This window comes from Narcine bancroftii, chromosome 2 (genome assembly GCF_036971445.1).
Source record: "Narcine bancroftii isolate sNarBan1 chromosome 2, sNarBan1.hap1, whole genome shotgun sequence".
Taxonomy (NCBI): Eukaryota; Metazoa; Chordata; class Chondrichthyes; order Torpediniformes; family Narcinidae; genus Narcine; species Narcine bancroftii.
Window position 1 is genome coordinate 84,689,044 of NC_091470.1, and position 18,036 is coordinate 84,707,079.

Here is an 18,036-nt window from a genome sequence, read left to right on the forward strand (position 1 = left end):
GATCTTGACCAAAGGAATCATTGCTGGAGGAACGTAACAGTTAAAAAAAAACTTGACCTCTGCAGATTTTCTTGTTTGATTAAAACAAACGAGCTTCACATGAGAAGCGACTACAATGCCCAGAAGGCTTGGGTGCACATGGCGCGGTGGGTTGTGGGATGATGGGTCGAGGATTTCTCATCAGCCTAAGGTGAATGCGGCAGGGCTGAGATGACATTTTACGGGCGTCGCGACAAGCCAATCAAAGGGTGAGAAGGGCGGGATCGACGGTGATGCCCCGCCCAGATGTGCAGGACACCGTCCAATCGTCAGCGGGAGAAGATATTGGGGGAAAAAAAAGGTGGGCGTGGCTCGCCTTGGGGGTTGAGTTGACTCGGCCGGTTGCGATGGTACAGTGCGACGTAAGAGGTTGCGGCAATCATGGAGGGAGGAGGAGGAGGAGGAGCTGGAGCCGCCTGACCAGGGGGGAGTTTCAGACATTGATTGCTTTGAGGTGCTCTTCCCCTTGCTTCACCCCTCTCCGTCACCTCCTGGTCGGGAGATGAAACAGCGAACGGCGGAAAAGTCTGCGCCGCTTCTCACGTGAGGGGGAGGGGAAGCAGGCGGACATCGAGGGGCGACTCACCCTCGGGAAGAGGAGGAGGAGGGGGGGGGCGATGGCGATGCTGATATCGAGTTGCTTCACAGGTGAGCCTCGGGGCCTGCATGCGAGCCATTGCTGGGGGGTGGGGGGGGGGGCGAATGCAGCCATCCGCAGTGGGAGACCCTGACCCTGGTGGGTGTGGGACAAGGTGGGGGTGGGGTAGGGGGAGTGGCTTTCTCTCTGGGTGGTCTGCCTAGTTTGTGAGCTCAATTGGGAAGAGGAGGATTCGTGTGGGTTCATCTATTCTCTCTCCCCTTGGATGGAGTCTCGATCAGAACAACCTGGGGATCTTAAAGCACGACCTGCAGAGTCATTCCTGTTTGTGGTGCCTGAAAATAGATGGGATCCAGAGCCAAATAAAACTCTTCTAAATTAATCCCGCACACTCTGGCTGATTGTAATTTCAACACGTCTGTGTTTGACATCGGTACGTTCTGATGAACCTCCTTGGGATCCATTCTCCAAACGTAGACATTATTTACAGGACGAATATGTTGTGGAGGCCCCGCAGTAAAACGGCAAGCAGGATTATTAGAAAGAATTCAGAGGTTCGTTTCGGATTGCATGGTTTTTATGAAATAAAGGCATTGACCTTGGAGTAAATGCAGAAGCATTACTTTGGAAATGAGCGCCGCGGTTATTTCTTCTTGTGAGTATTTGGCTCTGACAGAATGGGTTGCCGAAGTGGTGATGATCGAGCCGCTTTTGGCGATGTTGCAGAAAAAAAGCAAATCCCTCTGCAATATTTATTGCCTCATGGTGTATTCTGTTCATGCCTTTGCGTCACTAATGTGTGCGGAGGCATTGACTGATGTGCATTCAGAACCGGACGATTTTTTACAAGTCAATGGGATTGACTTCGTTTTCAAAATTAGATTTTGCAGAAATTTATGTTGTGTTTTGTGCAAAAGCCCCTCCTTTATTATAAAAAATACAAACATTTGGATTTATGATTTTGCACAGATAACACGAAATGTGTTCTTGAAGAGCTCATTGTAATAGTGACTGAAAATGAAATTCTAAATTTGCATTTAGCCAGTTTTGACCTTAACTTTACAAGTCACCTCAATATATGAAATAGATTAACTATTTTGTCCACTCTTTTAAAATCATCTTTTAAATCATAAATGAGCATTGCTGTCTGAAGAGTCATGGAAAGGCATGCATAATACAAAAAACAAATTTTTGCTTTGTGTAGGGAAACAAGAAATCTGCAGATTCTTGGGGTCTATAGTGCAGAACACAAACGTGCTGGCGAAACTTGGTAGGTCATGCGGCATCCAAAGGAAATAAAAGGCAGTTGATGTTTCAGGCCTGAACCCTTCTTCAGGAGTGTGAAAAATCCGACACGAGCCCAAATAAGGTGGGAGAGGAAGGACCGCAGTCTCGTAGGTAATTGAATACATGTGGGAGGGGGTAGAGGAGAAGGATCTGAGAGGTGATGGGGGCAGGGAGCTGAGAAAAATAGCTCTGATAGGAGAAGGGAAGAGAATGGGGAGCTGGAGGCAGGGAGGCAGAGGGATGAGGAAAAGAGATGGGGGGGGGGGTAACATTGGAAGTCAATATTGTTGCCATCTGGTTGGAGATGCCTGAGATGGAATGTAGGACATGTTAGTGTGGCATGGCACTTGGTGTTTATTCATTGTGGTTTCTGAATTATTTTTCAGTGGTCTTCAGATGCAATACATTTTGAATCTGCCAAAGAAACAAATCCTTAGTTTGTAGGAATGAAAAAATAAATGACATCTGCAATGTTGAGACTATCCATTGATCTGTTATGAATAATCAACACTAGATAATAAATTGGATGAAATCTACAACTAAGGATGGTTGGGGTTTGTGTTGTAATCATGGAACAGCTTTTTTGTGTGAATTTTTTTCCTGAATAAATGCATAATTTCTATTGATGAGAAAATGACAATAGGAATTGTATGATTTTAGCTCAGATGTGTAAACTGCATTATTCATTGATTTTTTTTAAAGATTTAGTGTCACTCAGTGCTGAAGGATTTTTGTCTGTTTACAGTAACAAGTACTGTACACATTCAGAAAACTAATTTGACATTCACAGGTTTTTGAAGTTTGCATAAATGCAGTGGTTGGTCCAAGTTAGTAATCTTAAAAATAAAAGCACAAGATGTACTGATGAGTGTTGTTACTGAGTTGCATTTTTAAGGAAAATAGATGGCTGTCTGAGAGAAATAAAATGGTCACAGCAGCAGTTGGAAATGGAATGTATGAGAGTTTATAGTCCTATGCATGTACAATGTACAAATACACTGAAATTATTGCCTGCTGCAGCAGGTTGATGTATAAAATACATCAACAATAGTATAGATTTATCTTTTTGTTACGCCCAGAGAACCCCAAAACCCACCAAAAATAGAAATTCAGCAAGATAAATGGTTACTTAAACAAAAGTTGCTTTTAATTTTCTTTAAACATAAAAAACAGGGTCAAACTTTAATTTAACCCGCTTCTAATTCATGTGTATGTAATGTGTCTGTTCAGGTCAGGAAAGTTCTTTGAGTCACAGTCCATTCTCACTTCTCCAAGTTCACCAGTATCAGGCAATTCTTATACTGTGCACAGAATTTAACGTTTCTGAAACTTCACCAGGCTCTGGTGCTGAAAGTTACCACTCGGGAAACTTGTTGGACACACACACACAAACTGATTTCCTCCGATCAGTCACTTAAGTGTCTTCTGAAGAAACTTGCCCCATCGTGGGTTCTCCAAACAATAACCCAGGTCAGCACAGAGAGTTCCTCCTGTTTCCCTTATTTCAGGAAAAACACTATAGCCAGCCATTTCCTCTTGTAAGGACTACAAGGGTTTTGAACATGCTGAACTCAGAACTCATCTTCAAAATGGGGTTTTTCAACAAGCCTGCTCGCTTGCCATTTTGCAACCTCAACTGCTACTGTAGAACTGATATCTCTCTCTCTCTCTCTCTCTCTCTCTCAGAATCCTGTTTGTCCTTTCCTCTCTCTGCTTTTAAAAAACCAAATACCTCTCACAAGGCTCCAAACCCAATCTTTGAAAGATCTTATCAGCATTTGAGCCCTGACTCTGTTCCAATTTGCACCTCCTTTTGAAGTTCTTTCCAAGCCAGTTCCATTGTCTGCAAAATCACTTGGAGCCTCAACATCTAACTTCAGCAAAGCTCTTGTATTTTAAATGAGATGTTACTGTGTTTGTGAAGTGACCTACATTAAACCTCCCACAATCTATCTTTTTAAGACATTTATCCATAACCATAATAATATAACCCGTAACAATGTACATAAGTGCAAATGTTCTATGGAGTTAAACACAAAAATCTGTAGACACTGTGATTGCAATTTGCACAAAAATGCAGGAGAAACTCTGCAAATCATACGTAGTAGAGATAAAGATGCATAACTAATCTTTCAGGCCTGAGCCCTTCAACAAGGTATGAGCGAAAACCAGGCATGGGCCTGAATAAAACGGTGGAAGGAGGAGCACAGGGTCACTGGCAAGAGGCCAAAGGTGGACATGGATGATAGGACATGAGGAAAAAAAGCTGAGGTGATAGGTGGAGGTGATAGCTATCTGAATGGAGAGAGAAGGAAACACAGGAGTTCCCTAAGGGAAACTGGAGAACTTGATGTTAATGCCATCTGGTCAGAGAGTGACCAGACAAAATGTTAGCTGTTTTTCCTCCAATTTAGAGGGGGGCTTGATTTGGCAGTGCACGAGGCCATGGACAGACATGTTGGTGTGGATTTGAAATAGTTGACCACTGGAGGATTCCCTCCATTGTTATGGATAGAGCTAAGGTGCTCAGTGAAACAGTCTCACAGTCTGCGACCAGCCTTTCCGATGTAAGGAAGGCCACAGGAGCACTGGATGCAGTAGATGACCTCTGTCAATTCACAAGTAAAGTGTTGCTTTACTTGGAAGGACTGTTATGGGCCCCGAATGGTGGTGATGGAGGAGATGTGGACACTTTGCAAGATTTCGCGCCCCTCTCCTGCACTGACATGTGGTCCTTGGCATCATTCATTGCCAAACCAAGGCCATCTGTAAATTTGAGGAGCAAGACCTAATATTCTGTCTGAGCACTCTCCAACTGGATGGTATTAGCATTGAGTTCTGATTTCTGTTAGGCCACTCCCCTGTCTCCCTCTCTTCCCTATCCCTCAGTCTCTTTTCCTCCAACTCTCCACCCTTTCCATCTCCATTCAGAGAGCCATCTCCTCCCCCAATCATTTCTCAGCTTTTTTCCTCTATGGCTTTCCACCTCTGGCCTCTTGCTTGCAACCCTCTGCCCCTTCCCTAACCATTTTATTCAGGTGCCTGCAGGCTTTTTGCTTGTACCTTGTTGTAGGGCTTGGACCGAAATGTTGGTTATGTACTTTAATCTGCTACATAAAGAATGCTGAATGACTTGCTGAGTTTCCTCAGCATTTTTGTGGAAACTATATGTGTTTTATGTTCTCTACATACCAATAATAGTACAAGTTGAATTTTCACAACGTGCCATGACAAAGAGTAAGAGTTTACCTTGATGAAGGGCTCAATTTTAAAGTGAGTTTATCTTTGCTATAAAAGGACACTGACCATTGTGTTTTTGCAAGAGTTTTGACTTGTATTAGATTTTTGTATCCATTAGAACACTACAGCACAAAAGCAGGGCCTTAGGCCTGCACATATAGCCCTTCATATTCCTCCCATTCACGTACTTATGTAAATTTCTCTGAAATGTTAAAATCGAACTGACATCCATCACTTATGCTGGCTGGTTGCTCCACTCTTACCCCCCTCTGAGCGAAGAGGATCTCCCTAATGATCCCCTTAAACATTTCACCATTCATCCTTAACCCATATCTTCCTGTTCTTATCTCTCCCAAATTCAGTGGAATGTATACCTCTATCAAATTGCCCCTCCCCATCCCACCCCCATTCTCCAACGCTTCAGGAAATGAAGTCCTAACCTATTCAACCTTTCCCTATAACACTGCTCCTTGAGTCCTGGCAACATCCTTGTTAATATCTGGACACTCTCAATCTTATTTGTATCTTTCCTGTAGGTAGGTGATCAGAACTGCACAAATACTCCAGAATTGGCCCCACTCATGTCTTATACAACTTTAACTCAAGATCCCAATTCCTTCCATTAATACTTTGATTGATAAAGCCTAGTGTGCCAAAATCTCTCTTTATGACCCTTTCTACCACTAATGGCACTTCTAAGGATGTATTTCCACATCCCTCTATTCCTATGCAGGGCCTTAACATTTGTTGTGTAACTCCTACCCTTGTTTGCCTTCTCAAGTGCAACACATGTCCGCATTAAATTTCGTCCGTCACTTTGTAGCCCAATTACTCAATGGTTTTCCATATTTTCTTGGCAATTTGTAACTGAGAACTAAATTATTTGAGAACTTTAATTTTAATGATGGCCATCTCAAACTGATTATCTGCAGATTTGTGATTTTTTTTGGCTACCTTTTATGAAAACGAATACTTGGGCTTTAGCAGTTACCTGATTCGTTGTTGCGATACTTGTATTATCCTGACTGTGGTAGCCTCTGGTTATTAATCTGTGGAGGATGTTTGGCATTTTGAAGTCTAAAAGGGAAGACTGCTTTCTTCCTGCCAGGTTGAGCAACTGAACATTTATAAGTTGGCAATTTTTCTGTGGAAATTTAATCTCGAGTGGTTTTTCATGATAAATAACCATAAAAGACATAGCTAGCTTAACAGGCATGTATTTCAGGCTAATTTCTTAAGCAAGGATGTCAAAATTATTCTCAAAGATGAAATCTTGTTAACTTTCAAATGAATAAAGCCTTTGTCCATTGTGGATATGAAAGGCTTTAGTGTGTGATTTGATAGATCATTTCTTTATATAAAAATAAGAGCAGTAACAGATATTATACATAATGACCACCGTCTGTCCGGTCAGAAACAGAACATTGATCACTGTCAGGCTGAGTACTGGCACACCTCTGGCCTGTGTGCTCAGCCCCTCCTGTTCACGCTACTGACCCACAACTGTAATGCCAGATCCACCTTCAACAATCATCAAGTTTACAGGTGACATGACCGTAATTGGCCTAATTGGGCAACGATGAAGATTTGCACTATGGAAAAGAGGTGGAAAATCTCATGCAATGGTGCAAGAATAACAACCCAAGTCTCAATGTTGCCAAGACAAAGGAGGATTGTGGACTTCAGGAGAATCAGGACGACCACCCTTCATGACACATTAATAGCTCGGTAGTGGAGAAAGTAGAGAGCACCAAGTTCCTCAGAGTACACTTAAGAAGTGACCTATCCTGGAAACACAGCATCTCGTCAGGAAGGCACAACCAACTGCACTTCCTGAGAAGAATGAGGGAGGCAAGGGTACCGGCAACCATCCTATCAACGTTCTACAGGAGCTCTATTAAGAGTGATTTGGCCAGCTGCATCACATTGTGGTTCAGTTGCTGTGGAGCATTGGATTGGAGGTAAATCCACAGGACCATGAGCGGCAGAAAGGATCACTGGGGTCTCCTTCCCCACCCCCACCTTCCATCGCTGTGATCTACCAGGATTGTTGTTTGAAGAAGGTGAGCAAAATTGTTGAGGATCTCTATCACCCTCCCAACCCACCCCACTCCCCCACCCAAATGCAGCATCTTCTAGTTACTCCCATCAGGAAAAAGATACAGAAGGATGAGAGCCTGAACCATGAGGATGAGAAATGGCTTCTTTCCACAATCAGTTCTGAACGACTGATGAACTGCTCGTACAAACTCTCCGAGACTACTATTTATTTGACAATTTTTTTAATTTTTGTGTGCCTATACGTATTGCATGTGTATTGTTTGTCTATGTGCTATGATGCTATGTGTGTTTGCATGTTTCTTTCTGCCAAGAGGATTGGAGAATTGTTTTATTGGATTGTGCTTGATAATAAATTTGAATAAAAATCTTTTACAAACCTCATATGAATCTCAAAGAAAAATAACTTACTTTTGGGTGGCATTTGTTTAGTGCTGCAAGTACTCCCTGTTCTTAGTGCAAGGGATTATTAAGTGTGCATTTGAGAGGATAGAAGGGTCATGGGTTTAATGTGCCACTTACAATTCATAATACTGTACTACCTCAGTTACTGTGGTGGACAGTTGCATATAATCCATAAATCCATCTTTTGACAATACTCCCAAATAAAGCTGAAAATGGAGGAGGTTTATAAAAAAATTGTTAAAATTTTTCTGCCCTTTTCTCTGTCAATGAGACTCGGACTAAGAATAGACCACAATTCTGTTTTTTTTTTAAAAACATTTTTAACTAAATATTGATGTGATGGTACTTGGATGGAAAGTTATAATGGTCATTGGCCTTAATTGCACCAATTACTGAAATTTACTATTCTAATTATACGAGTTGGTTTTAACAGAATATAATGAAATTTAGTGGAAGCATTCTTTATTATAATTCGTGTTCACAAGCAATGATGGATTTGAACTGTAAATTATTGTTTTTTTTCCTGCATCTCACCATGTCTTGGATGTCCTGTGAGTTGGTGCTAATCCGTGTCTTGGTGAAACTTAGTTGAAGTGATCTATGGGCTTAATGGTGAAGAATAAAATTCCTGTGTAAGAAAATGTAAATTAAAACCAAGATTGTTGTATTTATTGTTCAACAGTATTGTCTCAATAGTAAAGCTTCCTTCATATCTTTATACTTTATTGTGTAACTTTATATTAAAAAAAACTAAGGCTGGTGATGTATGCAGCTTTACTATGCTGAGTATTGGGATCCATGGTATTCAAGCAGAAAATTACTGCTGGGAACACAAAGAACTTTTTTTTAAAATAAAATGTAGACATACGGGCCCGTGCCCTCCAAATACAGCAATGAATTTACAATCCCCATATGTTTTTTGAATATTTTATTTATAATTTTTCATACTGAAAAACAGTCAATAATCCATAATTAATAAAAACACCATAAATTTTCCATTTATATACAAGCTTCACCATGGAGTCCAATTTCCCAAACTCTTATCCCCCTCCCTTATCCCAACTAATGAATCCGGAAACAAAATTAAATGGACAGTTACCGCAACAGTAAGTTAGTCCTCGTCCCCTATTTCTGTATTCTCATTTTACAGTGTCCTTCCAGACATATTAGGGACATAAGAACCAAAAAAGAAAACCGAGCATTACACTTAAAAAAAATTCTTACGAGAAAATAAAAACAAACTCAATGAAAGAACAGAAATCGTATAATTTGTTGGGACCCAACCACCGGCCTCCAGGTCTTTAAATTTTCGTGACTCATCCTAATTAAGATGGATGGATCCCCTTCAAGAAGAGGGAAACCGAGTGATGAAGCACAGGAACTGCACTATATCTTAGCCCCTATATAACTGCAGGTACGGTAAAAAAGTGTCGTATTTCCCCCCTCAAGTTGTGGATAATTTTCTCCAAGGGAACCCTGCTCTGCATTTCTGCATTCCAGCATGGAGTGCCTACATGAGAGACAGACTTACAGGTAACCACTATGCACTCTGGCTATCATCAAAGCAAATCAACACAAATTGGATTTGAAATTTGGACAGCTTCATTGCAAGTCGTGCATCCATGATGTTTCCTAACAGGAACAACGCTGGGTCCTGCGGAAATTCTTTACCTATGATTTTTTTTTCAATGACTTGGCCTCGCTCTATCTAAAAAGGTCTCAACTTCAGATTTATGTTTTCGATGTTTTAAAGAAGTAGGTTCTTTTTTTACATTTGACTTGCTTTGGCTTTGTGATGAGGTTAAATTTTTTGGATACGACAAGGGATTTTTAGAGAGAGTTTTAAAGATTCAATTACCAATGGATCCAATGTTGTTTTTATTGGGTAATGTTAAAATGTTGAGCTTGACTTCGAGGTTGACTAAATGTCAAATTGTGCTTTTAAGGTTGGCAATGGTTGCAGCAAGAAAATGTATTACTTGGAAAAATGAGATTGATTTGGGATTGCAGAGATGGCGTATGGAATTGAGGTCATGTATTCCTTTGGAAAAATATAATGTATAATTTATGTGATCCATGGCAATTTATTGTGTTTCTGATGGTTTGTCTCCTGTTTCTTCCTTCTTTCTTTGGGTTTTTTTTGGGGGGGGGGTTTCATTTGTATTGTATATTCAAAATTTTAAATGAAGCATTCAAAAAAAAAAGTCTGTCTCCCACCTTTGCCTAGATTTATGAAGACCTGGCTTCGGACTTGCCGCTTGGAGTAAGAAATGCATTGCCACGATAAATTTATGCGTGTTCCCCTCTGGAATCAGGGCCTCTATGCCACTACACTTCGATAGGTCCATAGATGGACCAAATTCCTCCCTTTTAAAAAAAAAAGACTAACTGAAGAAAGCAAAAGACAAATGATTTATCTTTAAGTTGATCAAATGACATAAGCTGCCCCGTTCATCACAGTCCTCGAAACACCTGATCCCTTTCTGGCACCAGGTGTCCAGGATTTTGTTATCTATTGTCCATGGTATTAAGCCATTCTGAGTCCACAGTATTTTTGATGACAGCCCCACTTTAAGCCCAATGCATTGATTAATCTTGTTCCTACATAGAGTATGTTTTAGTAAGGGAGTGTCTTTATCACCCAATTTACAAACTGCCAGCTTCTCACCTATCATGTGCAGAGTAATTTGTCCCCAGGATAGTATACTCCTCCCTCAAAGAGTGAGGCAATATACCTCAACTGCGCTGCCCAATAATATTTCTTAAAGCTTGGTAATCTCAATCCGCCCAGACAGTAATCACTCCCAAATGTTTTTGAAGATTGAGAGGAAACCAGAGTACCCGGAGGAACCACAAACAGGCACGGGAGAATGTAAAAATGCCTTACAGCACTGAGTTTGTCCCCTGCTGGGTCTTTGCCATTTGTTAATGGTGCCGCCCTGGTATTCCAAGTAGATGTGATCGATTTCAGGATCTGGATACTGAAATGGAAAATCACTGGATGTTTTGTTTTGAGAAGCCCTTAGATTGGCCAGTTAAGAGGGACTAGAGACCGTGATGATGAATAAGGCAAATGCGGACACCGAAGGTTTGTGTCGGAGAAACCTTGGTCTTTGAACACATCCAAGTTTAGAATATGTTCGGTCTGTGTGGACTAAGATGAGAGACTGAAGGCAGGTAGAACAAATTGACTGCAACAGCATGGTATAGGGAAGCATTCAAGTTGGGAGTAGTGAGAAAGGTAACAGCATTTTCAGGGGTATATTTACTGTGTTCTTCAGCCGTGCATGAGTCCCAAAAGTTGTGTTGCCTGGGTGGTACCAGGATCAAGGGCATAATAAATGTGCTGAAAAGGAATCTGATGGGAAAGAAAAGATGTGTGTGTTGTGTTCCAAGTGCGAACCAACTGCATATAAGACAAATAAGCGTCTGCAGAAGAGGCAGCACAGCCAGGATTCAAAGTAAAACGTAGACCATAGAGATAGTAATTTATAGATGGTTGTATGTTTTTAAGGATTAAGGAATAGAGTTGAGAATACATGGTTTCAAGTTTGTGGGAGAAATGGGTTTTAATTCATGGGACACTGGCATCATTACTGGAGGAGGACAGAATACTTCATTTGGGAAGGGCGCATGAATCAAGGTAGTACAACAGATAAGGTTTTAAATTGTTGTGGGGAGAATAAATTTTGAAAGTTTTAAAAGGGAAGGATAAAGTCATGAAATAGAAGAGACAGGGCAATAGAAAAAGAAGCCAGGGATTAATGTATTCCAGAATTTTTTTTTTTATTATAATTTTTTATTTTTCACACCATAAATCACATTAACCATGATACACATTTTTTCCTTTTCACACATATACAATGTCATTTTCTACCCCCCCCCTCCCTTCCCACCCTCCCTTCCCACCCTCCCCACCTCCCCTCTCCCGTCCATTTAAGGTATAAAATCTAGGATACATTAAACCAGTCAGACAATGTTGTCATTCAATAAAAATACACCAGAAATTCCACTGAGTCCATTCTTTTCATTTCCTTTTCCTTCCGTTAACTTAGGTAGTGATTGTCCCCGGTAGGTTTTCGCTATTGTGTTTAATATAAGGCTCCCATATTTGTTCGAATATTTCAATATTATTTCTTAAACTATATGTTATTTTTTCTAATGGAATACATTTATTCATTTCTATATACCATTGTTGTATTTTCAAATTATCTTCCAATTTCCAGGTTGACATAATACATTTTTTTGCTACGGCTAGAGCTATCTTAACAAATCTTTTTTGTGCATCCACCAAATCAATTCTAAATTCTTTGTTTTTTATGTTACTTAGGAGAAAGATCTCTGGATGCTTTGGTATATTGTTTTCTGTTATTTTATTTAATATCTGATTGAGATCTTCCCAAAATTTTTCTACTTTTTCACATGTCCAGATTGCATGAATTGTTGTTCCCATTTCTTTTTTACATCGAAAACATCTATCAGATACTGTTGGGTCCCATTTATTTAACTTTTGAGGTGTAATGTATAGCCTGTGTATCCAGTTATATTGTATTATACGTAGCCTCGTATTTATTGTATTTCTCATCGTTCCAGAGCATAACTTCTCCCATGTTTCCTTTTTTATCTTTATATTTAAATCCTGTTCCCATTTTTGTTTAGTTTTACCATTTGTTTCCTCATTCTCCTTTTCTTGCAGTTTAATATACATTTTTGTTATAAATCTTTTGATTATCATTGTATCTGTAATCACATATTCAAAGTTACTTCCCTCTGGCAAACTCAAACTGCTTCCTAATTTATCCTTCAAGTAGGATCTCAATTGGTAATATGCCAGTGCTGTATCTTGAGTTGTATTTATCTTTCATTTGTTCAAAGGATAATAATCTATTTCCTGAAAAACAATTTTCTATTCTTTTAATCCCTTTTTTTCTCCCATTCTCTAAAGGAAAGGTTATATATTGTAAAAGGGAGTAACTTGTTTTGCGTCAATATTAGTTTTGGTAATTGATAATTTGTTTTATTTATTTCTACATGAATCTTCTTCCAAATATTGAGTAGATGATGTAATGCTGGAGAACTTCTATGTTGTACCAATTTTTCATCCCATTTATATAATATGTGTTCAGGTGTGTTTTCCCCTATTTTATCTAATTCTAATCTAGTCCAATCTGGCTTTTCCCTTGTTTGATAAAAATCTGATAGGTATCTTGATTGTGCGGCTCTATAATAATTTTTAAAGTTTGGCAGTTGTAAGCCTCCTTGTTTATACCATTCTGTTAATTTATCTAGTGCTATCCTCGGTTTCCCCCCTTTCCATAAAAATTTCCTTATTATTTTCTTTAACTCCTTGAAGAATTTCTCTGTCAGTTGTATTGGCAATGCCTGAAATAGGTATAATATCCTTGGAAAAATGTTCATTTTAATACAGTTTATCCTCCCTATTAGTGTTAATGGTAAATCTTTCCAATGCTCTAAATCGTCCTGTAATTTTTTCATTAGTGGATAATAATTGAGTTTATATTGTTGGCCGAGATTTTTGTTTATTTGTACACCTAGGTATCTTATTGCTTGCATTTGCCATCTAAATGGTGATTCTTTCTTAAATTTTGAGAAATCCGCATCATTCATAGGCATTGCTTCACTTTTATTTGCGTTGATCTTGTAACCCGACACTTCTCCATATTCCTTCAATTTCTTATATAATTCTTTTATTGATAGTTCTGGTTCTGTTAAGTATACTATAACATCATCCGCAAATAAACTGATTTTATATTCCTTGTCTTTTATTTTTATCCCTTTTATATTATTTTCTGTTCTTATCAATTCTGCTAGTGGTTCTATAGCTAACGCAAACAATAAAGGTGATAGTGGGCATCCCTGTCGTGTTGACCTGCTTAAGTTAAATTGTTTTGATACATGTCCATTTACTGTCACTTTCGCTAATGGTCCCTTATATAATGCTTTAATCCAATTAAAATACTTATCCGGTAAACTGAAATTTTGCAATACTTTGAACAAATAATTCCATTCTACTCTGTCAAAGGCCTTCTCTGCGTCTAAAGCAACTGCTACTGTTGGTGCTTTATTCCCTTCTACTGCATGAATTAAGTTAATAAATTTACAAATATTGTCTGTTGTGCGTCTTTTTTTGATAAATCCAGTTTGGTCTAGATTTACCATTTTTGGTACATACTCTGCTAATCTGTTTGCTAATAATTTAGCTATTATCTTATAATCTGTGTTAAGTAAAGATATTGGTCTATATGACGCTGGTGTGAGTGGATCTTTCCCTTGCTTTAGTATTACTGTAATTATTGCTGTTTTACATGAATCTGGTAAGCTTTGCGTTTTATCAATCTGGTTGATTACTTCCAGGAGGGGTGGAATTAATAAGTCTTTAAATGTTTTGTAGAATTCTATTGGAAATCCATCCTCACCTGGTGTCTTATTATTTGGTAATTTTTTTATTATCTCTTGTATTTCTACTATTCCAAATGGCTCTGTTAATTTATTTTGTTCCTCTATTTGTAGTTTTGGTAGTTCAATTTTAGTTAGAAATTCATCTATTTTCCCTTCTTTCCCTTCGTTTTCAGTTCGGTATAATTGTTCATAGAATTCTCTAAAGTTTTCCTTAATTTCTTTTGGATTATATGTAATTTGTTTGTCTTTTTTCCTTGATGCCAATACCATTTTCTTAGCTTGTTCTGTCTTAAGCTGCCATGCTAGGATTTTGTGCGTTTTTTTCCCCTAGTTCATAATATTTCTGTTTTGTCTTCATTATATTTTTCTCCACCTTATATGTTTGTAGTGTTTCATATTTTATTTTTTTATCCGCCAATTCTCTTCTTTTAGTGATATCTTCCTTCATTACTAATTCTTTTTCTATATTTACTATTTCCCTTTCCAACTGCTCTGTTTCCTGATTATAGTCCTTCTTCATCTTGGTTACATAACTTATTATTTGCCCTCTAATGAATGCTTTCATTGCATCCCATAGTATAAACTTATCTTCCACTGATTCCGTATTTATTTCAAAATACATTTTAATTTGTCTTTCAATAAATTCTCTAAAATCCTGCCTTTTAAGTAACATGGGGTTTAATCTCCATCTATACATTCTTGGAGGGATGTACTCTAACTTTACTGTCAATATTAAGGGTAAATGGTCCGATAGTATTCTAGCTTTATATTCTGTTTTTTCTACTCTAACTTGCATACGAGCTGATAACAAAAATAGGTCTATTTTTGAGTATGTTTTATGTCTAGCCGAGTAATATGAATATTCCTTTTCCTTTGGGTGTTGTTTCCTCCATATATCCAAAAGTTGCATTTCTTCCATCGATTTAATTATAAATTTGGTTACTTTGTTCTTTCTGTTAATTTTTATCCCAGTTTTGTCCATATTTGAATCCAAATTCAGGTTGAAATCCCCTCCTATTAATATGTTCCCTTGTGTATCTGCTATCTTCAAAAAGATATCTTGCATAAACTTTTGATCTTCTTCGTTAGGTGAATATACATTGAGTAGATTCCAAAACTCCGAATATACCTGACATTTTATCATTACATATCTCCCTGCTGGATCTATTATTTCCTCTTCTATTTTAAATGGCACATTTTTACTAATTAATAAAGCCACTCCTCTTGCTTTTGAATTATACGATGCTGCTGTTACATGTCCTACCCAATCTCTCTTTAATTTCTTATGCTCCAATTCAGTTAAATGTGTTTCTTGCACAAATGCTATATCAATTTTTTCTTTTTTCAGTAAATTTAGCAGTTTCTTCCTTTTAATTTGGTTATGTATTCCATTAATATTTGAAGTCATATAGTTCAACGTAGCCATTTTATACTTTGTTTATCTTCCCTTTCCGTTTCTCCATCATTACCTTTGCTTCTTATCCATTTCTGTTTTCTTGTTTTGAATCCTTTATAAGACAACATTCCTAAAACATCAAACATTTTCCTTATTCTCCTATTTAAAACTTCTTTAGCCCCAATCCCCCCTTCCCCTCCTGAGTTGTCCTTTATCCCTTGTCGGACAACCACATCTCCCCTCTCCATTTGGATTTGCGAATTCACTCGCAAGCGTCAGCTGATTTTGCAGTGACCGTAACACCCCCACACCCAGCCCCCCCCAGAAAAGATTTCACTTTTCATATGTGACAAAGGTCACTCTTTTAATTCCCTCCTTATTCCCTCTATTCCTTTTCCTTCCCTTATTAATTCTTGTCTATACTATCTATATTTTCCTCTAAATACGGATACATTCATGTGTGCACATTATACATATACACACATATACCTCTTTACCCACATACATATAAATCGTGGTCATTTTTACTCTTATTACATGTCTTCATCTCTCTGTTTGTTTTGTAGTTGTTCTGCAAATTTCCTTGCTTCCTCTGGATCCGACAATAGTTTTTTTTCCATAAGATCGTTTTCGATGTTTTGAACTCCTTCCTCTTCTTCAGGAGTTCAAAACTTATGTCTTTTTAGTTTGCAGTCTTTTGTACTCTCGTTACACGTCTTCATCTCTCAGTCTATTTTGTAATTGTTCTGCAAATTTTCGTGCTTCCTCTGGATCCGAGAATAGTCTGTTTTGTTGTCCTGGAATAAATATTTTCAATACCGCTGGATGCTTTAGTATAAATTTATACCCTTTCTTCCATAAAATCGCCTTTGCTGTATTGAACTCCTTTCTCTTCTTCAGGAGTTCAAAACTTATATCTGGATAAATGAAGATTTTTTGCCCTTTGTACTCCAGTGGCTTGTTGTTCTCTCTTACTTTTTCCATTGTTTTCTCCAGTACCTTTTCTCTTGTAGTATATCTTAGGAATTTTACTAAAACAGATCTTGGCTTTTGTTGTGATTGTGGTTTAAAGGCTAATGCTCTATGTGCCCTTTCTATTTCCATTTCTTGCTGTAGTTCTGGACATCCTAGGATCCTAGGGATCCAATCTTTTATAAACTCTCTCATATTCTTGCCTTCTTCATCTTCCTTAAGGCCCACTATCTTTATATTGTTTCTTCTGTTATAATTTTCCATTATATCTATTTTCTGAGCTAACAGTTCTTGTGTCTCTTTAACTTTTTTATTAGATTCCTCTAATTTCTTTTTTAAGTCCTCTACCTCCATTTCTACTGCTGCTTCTCGTTCTTGCACCTTGTCCATTCTTTTTCCCATTTCTGATAAGGTCATATCTATTTTATTCATTTTCTCTTCTGTATTGTTTATTCTTCTTCTTAAATCATTAAATTCTTGCGCTTGCCATTCTTTAAATGACTCCATGTATTCTTTAATAAGAGAAAGTATATCCTTTATCTTGCCTTTCCCTTCTTCTTCTATTTCACTGTACTCTTTCTCTTCCTCTTCCTCTTCTTCTGGGTTGGCCATCTGTTGTTTCTTTGTTGCCCTTTTCTTCTCTTCTCTTCTTGTTTTCGTTGTCTTCTCTGTTCTCCTCTTGCTGCAGGTGTTCTGCAGCTGTCATTGCTGGCTGTGGAGATCGACTACCCAGCTGGTCACCTCTCCTGTCGGTGTGTTTTTATTCATGTGCATCGCGCATGCGCGACTCCTCGCGCATGCGTGGTTGCACACTTTTACTCGGCTCAGCGAGACATTTTTGTAGTCCAATTTCTACCGACCTGAGGGAGCGGGTTTCTCTCTCCACCGCGGGCCTCTTCGAACAGGTAAGGCCTTTTCCTTCATCTTCCGTTGTCTTCTCTTCCTCTCTTCTTACCGTTGGTTTCGACTTTTCTTTTTTCGTCGCCATCTTCTTTCCACCTTTATATTCACTTTACTTTGATTTTTATTTTTGTGCCTTTGTGTTTTGCTTTGTTTTTTCTGACTTTTCTGGAGAGGGCTGGAGTTCACCGTCCGGCCACTACTCCATCACGTGACTCCTCCCAGAATTTTTTTTTGAAGCAGAATTGATCGTGATTTATATAATATAATTCAATCATGTGACATTGCTCTGTGTATCTTTGATGACCATAAAAAAATTGACAGGTATTCTGAATTTCTGGCAATCATGCCATTTGAACAATGAACAAATAATAAATGGTAGGAAACTGGAGACTATTGCAGAGCAGAGATGTTTAGGGCTACAGATACATAGATTCCTGAAAGTGGTGACACAGGTAGACAGGATGGTGAAGATGGCATTGAAAATGAAAAAAGTACAGTTGGGATGTCATGTTATTGATATACAAAATGTTGGTTAAGACCACACCTGGAATATCATATGCAGTTCTGGTCAGTTCAGTAATATAACAAGCAACAAAACCATATAACCGTTTACAGCACGGAAACAGGCCATGTCGGCCCTTCAAGTCCATACCGGTTCACTTGAACAACTCCACTAGCTCCTCCGCAAACTTCTGAGGAAATAGAGGCTTTCTTCATG

The 18,036-nt window shown here is 38.5% G+C and overlaps 1 protein-coding gene across 5 annotated transcripts in view; it reads left to right on the top strand.

Moving 5' to 3' along the window:
- Nucleotides 1–395: 395 nt before the first annotated feature.
- LOC138753854 (tau-tubulin kinase 2-like) overlaps nt 396–18,036 on the top strand; it is a 250,204-nt gene continuing 232,563 nt past the window's right edge. For 2 of the 5 annotated variants that reach the window (XM_069917349.1, XM_069917348.1), the window contains exon 1: nt 397–687. The gene's annotated coding sequence lies outside the window, so the exon portion shown is untranslated. Of the gene's footprint in view, nt 688–911; nt 1,192–18,036 lie in introns of those variants that run through there. The other 3 variants (XM_069917342.1, XM_069917343.1, XM_069917347.1) reach the window with 3 other exon arrangements.